This window comes from Lepidochelys kempii, chromosome 1, assembly GCF_965140265.1.
Source record: "Lepidochelys kempii isolate rLepKem1 chromosome 1, rLepKem1.hap2, whole genome shotgun sequence".
Taxonomy (NCBI): Eukaryota; Metazoa; Chordata; order Testudines; family Cheloniidae; genus Lepidochelys; species Lepidochelys kempii.
In genome coordinates, this window is record NC_133256.1 from 132,423,182 (window position 1) to 132,433,343 (window position 10,162).

The 10,162-nt window shown below is 38.2% G+C and overlaps 1 protein-coding gene across 1 annotated transcript in view; it reads right to left on the bottom strand.

Moving 5' to 3' along the window:
- MID1 (midline 1) overlaps positions 1-9,668 on the bottom strand; it is a 328,111-nt gene extending 318,443 nt beyond the window's left edge. Inside the window, exon 1 of the mRNA XM_073354729.1 lies at positions 9,456-9,668. The gene's annotated coding sequence lies outside the window, so the exon portion shown is untranslated. The remainder of the gene's footprint in view (positions 1-9,455) is intronic.
- Positions 9,669-10,162: the final 494 nt, after the last annotated feature.

Here is a 10,162-nt window from a genome sequence, read left to right on the forward strand (position 1 = left end):
CCAGTTACAGATCCATAAGAAGACCTTCCCTCTTATCTCATGACTGCCTACTTTGCTTAAGAACCCTTGTAAGGGACCTTGTCCAAGACTTTCTAAAAGTCCAAGAATGGTATATCCACTGGATCACCCTTGTCCACACAATTTTTACCCCCTCGAAGAAATCTAATTGACTGATGAGGCATGATTTCCCTTCACAAAAGCCATGTTGACTCTTCCCCCAACATACTGTGTTAATTTATGTATCTGATAATTGTGTTCTTCACTATAGCTTTCAATCAATTTGTGTGGTTCTGAAGTTAGGCCTACTGGCCTGTAATTGCCTTTAGGATAGCCTCTAGAGCCTTTTTTTAAAAATCAGCATCAAATTAGCTATCTACAGTCATCTGGTATAGAGTCTCATTCAAATGATAGATTACATACCACAGTTAGTAGTTCTGCAATTTCATATTTGAGTTCCTTGAGAACTCTTGGGTGAATCCCGTCTGGTCCTGGTGACTTATTACTGTTTAATTTATCAATTTGTTCAAAAGGCAATATGTTGTACACAGCCATGATCACCTGAAAATGCATTTACTGTATATTATACATTCATATGTTCTGTTTTGTTCTGTGAACATAGCAAGATTCTAGAATGAGGGTCTATAGATTTTGTCATTTTGTTTTCTGAAATGTAATTAAGTCAGGTGCATTTCTATATCCGCAGTTTTGACCACTATCATCTGATTGTGTGGATGTGTGCCCGTTTTAGGTCAATTTTTTATAGACAATCACATGAATGTTTACAAATTGTTTCTAAAAACAGAGAAGTGTAATATTGTTGATTACACAGACACAGAGCATCAGCTTTTCCTTCTATATGTATGTCTATACATGTCATTATCTAGGATAGTCAATTTATTGGCACATTTTAAGGTTTACTGAATAAAAAAAATCATATGTTTCAGTAAATGCCAGTGATTTACATCATGCAGAAACAGAACATCTTACGTAACACATGTGCAATAAAAGCAAACAGATGTTTGCAGTCTAAGCGCTGCACTAATGGAGGAGGTATGGCACTGTATCAAAGGCAAAACACAACATATTCAGAATTTCCCACTAGAGTTTTAAGTGCAGCTGCCTAATTTTGAATAAATAACCAATAAGATATCCCAAACCACTTTGTGGCATATTTCCATTCTTAAGGTAAGAATTTATAATTAATCGCTAATACTTAAAGTCCTCAGATAAAATAGGTTTGAATTTCAAACAGACTAAGAAATTAGAGACCGACTAAGAAGATAAAAATGTACAGTAAAAATAATGACTTATGTTACAGAATTCACATATTAGGAGAACAATCAGTTTTTAATTCATAGGAATATGACACAAGTACAAAAAATATACCCCTCAGGGGTCCTGACTTGGGGGTTTCAAATGGAACCTCCAAGATTAGGCAGTTACCACACAGAACTGCAGGAAACCCAGCAGCACTGAGAACACACATCAGTGGAAGCTCATTGGGCACAAGTCAAGACCCTTTGAAAATGACGCTGCATATATCTATTGTATTATGAAACAAGACTGTTCTCAACCTGTAGGAATGACTGGAACTTTGCACTACAGTATCCACAAATTTCTTGTTTCATTATTCCTGGAAGTAACCTCAGCTGGTTTTAAATGAAGCTGAAATTATACAAACACTTCCTACAAATAAAATTAATCACATGTAATAAGAGAAACTGCCCACTTCCATTCTGCCTTCACCCTAATTCTTTATATTAAGGGCCACCACAATTACTACCAATGGGTGTGAGTCCAGGAATAAGAATAGTGCAAGACCTAAAACCACTGAAAATGTTTCAGTCTGTAAGGTGAAAATGCTGAGTTTTGTATTAAGAAGTCCTCCTGGCTAAAACTGATTTCAAAGTAATCTGTTTCCCTAGTCCTGATATACTGTACAAAGAGCATAAAAGTCTGAGGACAAAGAGATCTCAATTTTGTTGATTGAGGCCACAATTTAGCAAAATGTTTAAGAACATGCTTGTGCTTAAGTCCCATTGATGTCAGTATTGATGACAGAGAAGTTTCCTGGAAATATACTTTTTTTGTCTTTCAGTGTTTTGCTGAACCAGGAATTGATCATGAAAATGACCAACCCCTCTATAAAATACTGTATTACAAACAAACCTCTGCATCAACAACACAGCCTTGTACTCTCTCAATCACTGGTCACAGCACCAAAAATTAGACTTAGTGTTGACTAATTTAGCAAAAAATAAAACACAACAGGAAATACTGTTCTAAAAGAAACCAGGCAGATGCAGCCTGTTAAGGGCCACAGCAACTATAAATCTAGTTGCCTGAAATGGGAGTTGTGGGTGCTCAGCATCTTTCAGGATCAGGCCCAAAGTTGTAAGAATTTTAGTTTTGGAATGCTTACATGTGCTACTGAAATATAGCATGGAATAAATACAGAAACAAATAAATCAATCAATAGCACAAGCCTACCTAAAGCAGTCTATTTGACAGATAACACAAGACAGACGCGTTGAGCTAATTTACTATCCATAGTCCATTGGCAGAGACATTCCTAGCCTTCATTTTCAGCCTAGTGGTTTTCCGAACTTTCCAAGACAGACAAATAGCACAGAATGGCTGATAGAATGATGTGTCACATCTTATATGATACAGGCTCTGTGTTTGTGCCTGCAAGGACCATTGGTTTTTAACCTTCTTAAATTTAAGTACTGATTTTTTTTTACCTGATCAAGCATTTTAAAGTTGTGATCAATAAATATAAAATTTGAGCAGACTTCATGGAAGTACTTTAAACTGAGATTAATTTTTAATCCTCTAAGCAGAATTGACCAATCATTTATTATCTAATAATTTTATGTCTCTTGATCAGGGAAGAGAAAGGCTGTTCCCCAGCTTGAGATTGTCCTTCATTTGCATGACTCTTAAAACACATGCACTCAGGGCAGCTGGCACTGTAAAGCAACATAGGGCCTCCAAGAGGGAACACAATGTTTCAGTCTTAGGTTGCAGCCCTGTGTGTTCTTCATAACTACATTTATGAATGTAGAGGTTCCACACAGCCAGGTGGGGCTTTAGGATTTTAGAACAGCAGTTGCACTAGGAAATATACAGATTTTGAGTTGCATTTTAAATTTCCTAAATAGAACAGCAAAGACAGCAGAAGTAAAAAACAAAAACAACAGATGCCCTTTCAGAAAATATAATCTGTATATTTAATCTTGAGGCAGCTGCTGTCTTCTCTTCAGCTAAACTAATATGCCCTGCCTACACTTCTTCATTACCATTAATCCTAACAATGACTCAATGTAGGATCTGCAGAAGGTTCTTATAAATGTTGTCCCACTTGACCCCACCCTTTTGACACCTGTCTCTCTTCAAGCTATTCCTAGAGATGTTGCTTGCAGCTCGGCAACTGCTGACGGTTCTTTTCAATTAGGCATATGCTTCAGGGGAAAAAAGGAATTTACTTAGGTCACTTGAGGGCAATGAAATCACACATGCCATATAAAATGCTTACATTAGAAAACGATAGCGTAATAGAATGGTAAAACCTTTAACAAAACCCTACAGGGAGCACACAATTAGTACAGCATGCTCATCTATTATTGCTAGCTCTCTAGTTACATTCTGAAAGTCTTGCATTTTCTTATTGAAAAAGCATTAAGATATCAAAATGGAAATGTGATGTGCACAGCCTCTACTTGCTAATGTACAGGAGCTCTCAATCCCAATTACATGAAAAATTTAAAAAGTAAAAATAAATAAACAAAGCAGTGGCCCTGAAAAACCTGTTTTATCAAGAAAAAGACAGTTGTTGTAGGGTGAACAGTCAACTCTAGTTTATTTACCTTGGAAACTTTTAAAAATATCCTTAAATACTATAGTTCATGGATTAAAGAAAGAGAAATATTAGTTTCCATATTCAACTTTTCTTTTACAATAAAACTTTCATGATAACTACATCCAACAGCCTCAGCTCTAAAGTTAACACTTTATTTGCTAAAACCACAAATGGATAAGAACACTCCTGAATTTAATGCACCAGCAGTGTTTCACTCAGAACCAAGCAAAATCATTTTTGTCTAAGTAATCAAAGCCTTTGTCAGAGAGTAATAACTTCACAGCTCTGAAACGTGAACAAAAATTTCCAACTCAGTCCTCTCTGTGTTAAAACTCGGACTGTCAAATCAGAGTTCTGTTTCACTTCAGTCCTCATGTTTAGACAACTAAAGATGGTGCTATAAGTACATACATATACACAGAAGGCCTGATGGGGCACAACACCTTTGCTTAGATTCAATATGTGCATCTGTAAATCTGACATCTCTTTAAACTGAACATCATCAATGTACTTCATTATTTTCCTTGGAGTTAAACAATTAAAATCGACACAGATCCAAAGACAGGGAGATACCTTGTAGAAGTTAATTACATTATTTAACCTGGAATTAACCTTGAAAACAAATCTATAGCTTTTTCTCCACCAACCATTTTAAAGTGGAAACTTTTCATCAGTGTTTCAAGGCGTATTAAAATGGAAGTGTTCTACTACGTGGGCAAAACTCATTTAAAAAAATACATATTTACTGATAAAAAGTATCAAGGAGAAAGGCTATAAAGTTTATGCAGCTCAAGGTAATAGCTTACCAAAAGAGCCTCACCCATTACTGCCAGCTGCTCCACCCATAAAATGGCAGAAATATTGTCTTATGACCCAAATGCCATAAATATCGTGGGTTTGTGGGATGGATTCCCCCCCCTCCGTTTTGTGGGTTCATGGACCAAAAAAATTGCTGGAACCAGTTTAACCAAATACAAAAGTAGAGTTCCTTACATACAGCTCATTGGCAGTGAAAGCGCTATTTAACCACTTTGTACAGGGCGGTGTTCCCAGTTTCCAAGATTACTTTACTCGCATATCGTCACAGAGAGAATGTTTCTGTCTATCGATGTGTGAAGAAATATGTCCATTTTACAGATAATGGGCTCAGCAGAGTAGATTAAGAGGGAAGAGTGATCTAGTGCAGGGGTTCTCAACCTTGTTTGAACCACATCCTACATCTCTGGCTTTTTTGCATGGGGAAAGGGAGGTATGTTTTTGTTTTTAAACTTGGAGGCCTCATGTCACTTACTCAAATTTATACCAGCTGCTCCTCTGTCATGACTCAGGGATGGTCAGGCCAAATTTGAATGGTGTTCTGATGTACTTTGCCCCCCTAGAAAATTTGACAGGCCCCCCTCACAACTGAGAAACTCTGATCTTGTGAATAGGGCATTGGATTGAGATGCAGGAGACTTGGGTTCATTTCCCAGCTCATCCTCAGACATTTCTTGTGACTTTAGGTAAATCACTTAATCTAGGAATCAGAGTAGCAGCCGTGTTAGTCTGTATTCGCAAAAAGAAAAGGAGTCCTAGTGGCACCTTAGAGACTAACCAATTTATTTGAGCATAAGCTTTCGTGAGTTACAGCTCACTTCATCGGATGCATTCAGTGGAAAATACAGTGAGGAGATTTATATACACACAGAACATGAAAAAATGGGTGTTATCATACACACTGTAAGGAGAGTGATCACTTAAGATGAGCTAATACCAGCAGGAGAGCGGGGGGGGGGGAGAAAACCTTTGGTAGCGATGATCAAGGTGGGCCATTTCCAGCAGTTAACAGGAACGTCCGAGGAGCAGTGGGGGGTGGGGGAAATAAACACGGGGAAATAGTTTTACTTTGTGTAATGACACATCCACTCCCAGTCTCTATTCAAGCCTAAGTTAATTGTATCCAGTTTGCAAATTTATTCCAATTCAGCAGTCTCTCTTTGGAGTTTGTTTTTGAAGTCTTTTTGTTCTAATATTGCGACCTTTACGTCTGAAATCGAGTGACCAGAGAGATTGAAGTGTTCTCCGACTGGTTTATGAATGTTATAATTCTTGACATCTGATTTGTGTCCACTTAGAACAACGCTTCCTCAGCTCTCGTCCCCTAATGCCCCTACTCTACTTGCGCTACATTGATGACATCTTCATCATCTGGACCTATGGAAAAGAAGCCCTTGAGGAATTCCACCATGATTTCAACAATTTCCATCCCAACATCAACCTCAGCCTGGACCAGTCCACACAAGAGATCCACTTCCTGGACACTACAATGCTAATAAACGATGGTCACATAAACACCACCCTATACCGGAAACCTACTGACCGCTATTCCTACCTACATGCCTCCAGCTTTCACCCAGACCACACCACACGATCCATCGTCTACAGCTAAGCTCTACGATACAACCGCATTTGCTCCAAACCCTCAGACAGAGAAAAACACCTATAAGATCTCTATCAAGCGTTCTTACAACTACAATACCTACCTGCTGAAGTGAAGAAACAGATTGACAGAGCCAGAAGAGTACCCAGAAGTCACCTACTACAGGACAGGCCAAACAAAGAAAGTAACAGAACACCACTAGCCATCAACTAAAACCTCTCCAGCGCATCATCAAGGATCTACAACCTATCCTGAAGGACGATTCCCCACTCTCACAGACCTTGGGAGACAGGCCAGTCCTCGCTTACAGACAGCCCCCCAACCTGAAGCAAAGACTCACCAGCAACCACACAACAAAAACACTAACCCAGGAACCTATCCTTGCAACAAAGCCCGTTGCCAACTGTGTCCACATATCTATTCAGGGGACACCATCACAGGGCCTAATAACATCAGCCACACTATCAGAGGCTCGTTCACCTGCACATCCACCAATGTGATATATGCCATCATGTGCCAGCAATGCCCCTCTGCCATGTACATTGGTCAAACTGGACAGTCTCTACGTAAAAGAATAAATGGACACAAATCAGATGTCAGAATTATAACATTCATAAACCAGTCGGAGAACACTTCATTCTCTCTGGTCACTCGATTTCAGACGTAAAGGTAGCAATATTAGAACAAAAAGATTTCAGAAACAGACTCCAGCAAGAGACTGCTGAATTGGAATTAATTTGCAAACTGGATACAATTAACTTAGGCTTGAATAGAGACTGGGAGTGGATGTGTCATTACACAAAGTAAAACTATTTCCGCATTTTTATTTCCCACACCCCCCACTGCTCCTCGGACATTCCTGTTAACTGCTGGAAATGGCCCACCTTGATTATCACTACAAAAGGTTTTCTCCCCCCCAGCTCCCCTGCTGGTAATAGCTCATCTTCAGTGATCACTCTCCTTACAGTGTGTATGATAACACCCATTTTTTCATGTTCTGTGTGTAAATAAATCTCCTCACTGTATTTTCCACTGAATGCATCCAATGAAGAGAGCTGTAGCTCACGAAAGCTCATGCTCAGATAAATTGGTTAGTCTCTAAGGTGCCACTAGTACTCCTTTAATCTAGGAACTGTTTGATCTGTGTCTATATAACAGCACCTAGTACAATGGGGTCCTGGTCCATGGCTGAGGCTCTAGGTGCTACAATAATATAAATAAATACCCTGTGCCTCAGTTCCCAACAGTAAAATGGCAGTAAAACATCTCTACCTCCCAGGGTGTTGTAAAGGTAAATTCTGTTAATGATTATGAGGTATTCAGATCAGTACCATTAAGTATCTAGACAGAATAGAATCCAATGGATTAAGAGTGTGTATTTCTCTTGGCATGTGTTTCTCCTGTTCTTAAAGCTTCTATTTTATTTACAGATATCCCTGAGAAAATCTCTTATCTTGTACCCTACCTGAGGCACAATAATATAAAGTTTCTTCAGGTACCATAAACTGAAGCCCGCAAAGATGGGGTGGGAGATAAGGTGAGTGAAGTTCAGAAGCCACAGTCTTTGCTCCTCGTCCTCCGTTCCCAGACTCCCTATTGCTGCTGAGTTCCATCGAAACCGATGATATTTCAGGAGGATAACATGGTATGTTCAGATGTTGGCCCATGTCTAAGAACTCACTATCTACTTTCCTTGCAGATGATCCTGTAAAAATGCTATACTGAAGATACAGCATTGCTGTTTTATGTATGTAACTCCCATTAATATATCACTTTGAAGGTCAGGAGTTTGGAAATATCCTGTATATTTATGAATGAGAAACTAAATTAGCATAAGTGAATTTTAACGTTGCCAATTCCTTATCACAAATGAATGTTTTAGCCAGGAAATATTACATTACAGGAGCTTGCAATATAACTGCTTACTGTTAGGCATACATTAATATATCTTGCAACATTTTGAAAGTTAACTGTTTTGTTTCTAGTGTGATCAACTTCTTAAAAATCTTCTAAATTTTTAGAAATATTCATGTAATTTTTTTTTTTTTTTGCTATTTTGGCTCCCAGGAAAGATACAGACATACCAATTAAATTCTTAACGCAGATTTGTTGTGACGAGATTATCAGTCAAAGCTTAGTGCAATGCCATCATATAACAGTGAACCACCAGGATGAGGGAAATGAAATCACCCTAGAAACAAAGTCTGCACCTGTTTCTGTCAAGTTTTCTGTACACGGTATTCTTCTGTGGAAGGTACCTCTCAGAGGGATCAGGTAAACTAAACTTTCATTTGTAATTTTTGTATCATCAGTGCAATAGAATTTGGAGGAAGTTCTATACTTAGCTGCATTTTAACATTGACTGTCCTGACGTACTGTACAACAATATGCAATTAGAAGGCTATTGAAACATATTCTTTCAGATTTCCACTTTTAATGGCATTCTTACCGAGATATTCTTCAAAGAACTCTTTTCTCTCTGGATTCAAATCAGAATCTATTGTAAAGGCTATCAGAATCTGTAAATGTTCCCTAAGCAATCCACATTTTTGTTTTGTACCTTGACAACTTTTCTTTTAGGAGAACAAGTTTAGTTTACAAGTTTAGCAAGATCAAACCAGGCTTATTAGTAAGTAACTTGTGCTTATTATTATTGCAGGTATCCCCCTATTCCATGTACAGCGAGCAAGAACATATCAGCTGAGCTCCAGTCATACCAATCAAAATGAAGTATACTAGAAACTACGGAATGAAGAGATATTTCACTTTTTTAAAAAATGCACTAAACGTTAAAAATAAGGGCTTTTAGTGTGTGCATATTAGAAATTTTGCATTCTGCAGTTTGCAGAGATTCAGACAGTTAATCAAAGCATCCTAGCTTTATTTCCACAGTTTCAGCTTGCATCTGTGTTCCATCAAAGATAAGAAACTTTGATAATCTCTTTGGTAAAGAAAGGTGTATCGGAATTAGAAACACATGGAAAGTCAGATAAACTAAAATAATTACCCCACACAGATGTTACTGTGCACAAGAGACATAAATTGTCTAGAAGTATTTCTAAAATGTGCCAAGCCGTTTTAGGACTGAACGAGATACAAGAACAAGACTTAATAGTAGCACTCTGATTTCCTCCTCATTCTAACAAGGCCGCTTCTAAAATGAAAGGGACTTACCTGCTTCTCCATTTTTATACTGTCAGTTACTGTTCTTTTCCTGAAATTCTGTTTGCTTGTTTCTTTAAGTTGATAGTTCCTCCAAGTAGGGTGCTTTGTTGCCTGCTTGTGCTGGTTTTCTCAAGATCAGCTGAACTGTAGTCAGTTTGATTCAGGAAGCTGTGCTCTGTCCAGCCTACTGATCACTCCCACTCTCCAGGGTGTGTGCTTACTCGTCTCTCTCAGTCAGACTAAAAACCAGGCAAGCTCATTTCAGTGTAGCATGTTTCCTTATATAGGTAAACAAGCACTCCAATCCGGGTGTAAGAAGCTAATTGGAAATAGGTGTACGTTAGTTAACTCCACAAATACCAAATGGTTTGAATGCATGTAGTTTGCTAGCGAGCACTGTAAAAGACCCTGCAAAAGGCATGTGGTACCTGTTTAATTTAGAGCATGGTTTATCATCTATTCAAATAGTCATTGGATTAAAGCTAAGATAGTCTGCATTATTACAGAACATTAAACAGAGTTTTTACAACAGTGGCACGACACCCTCATCATCCAATGCTTTAATATTGATGAGAGAAACAAAGCACAACAGATGACACTGGTACCTGAATCTGTGTGTAAACACAGGGAATCTGAGAGTTTTTAAACGTTAGCAGTGCTCAGAATGTGTAATACAAGATTACAGTAAACTGAATTTTACGTGCAAGAAGTAAAGG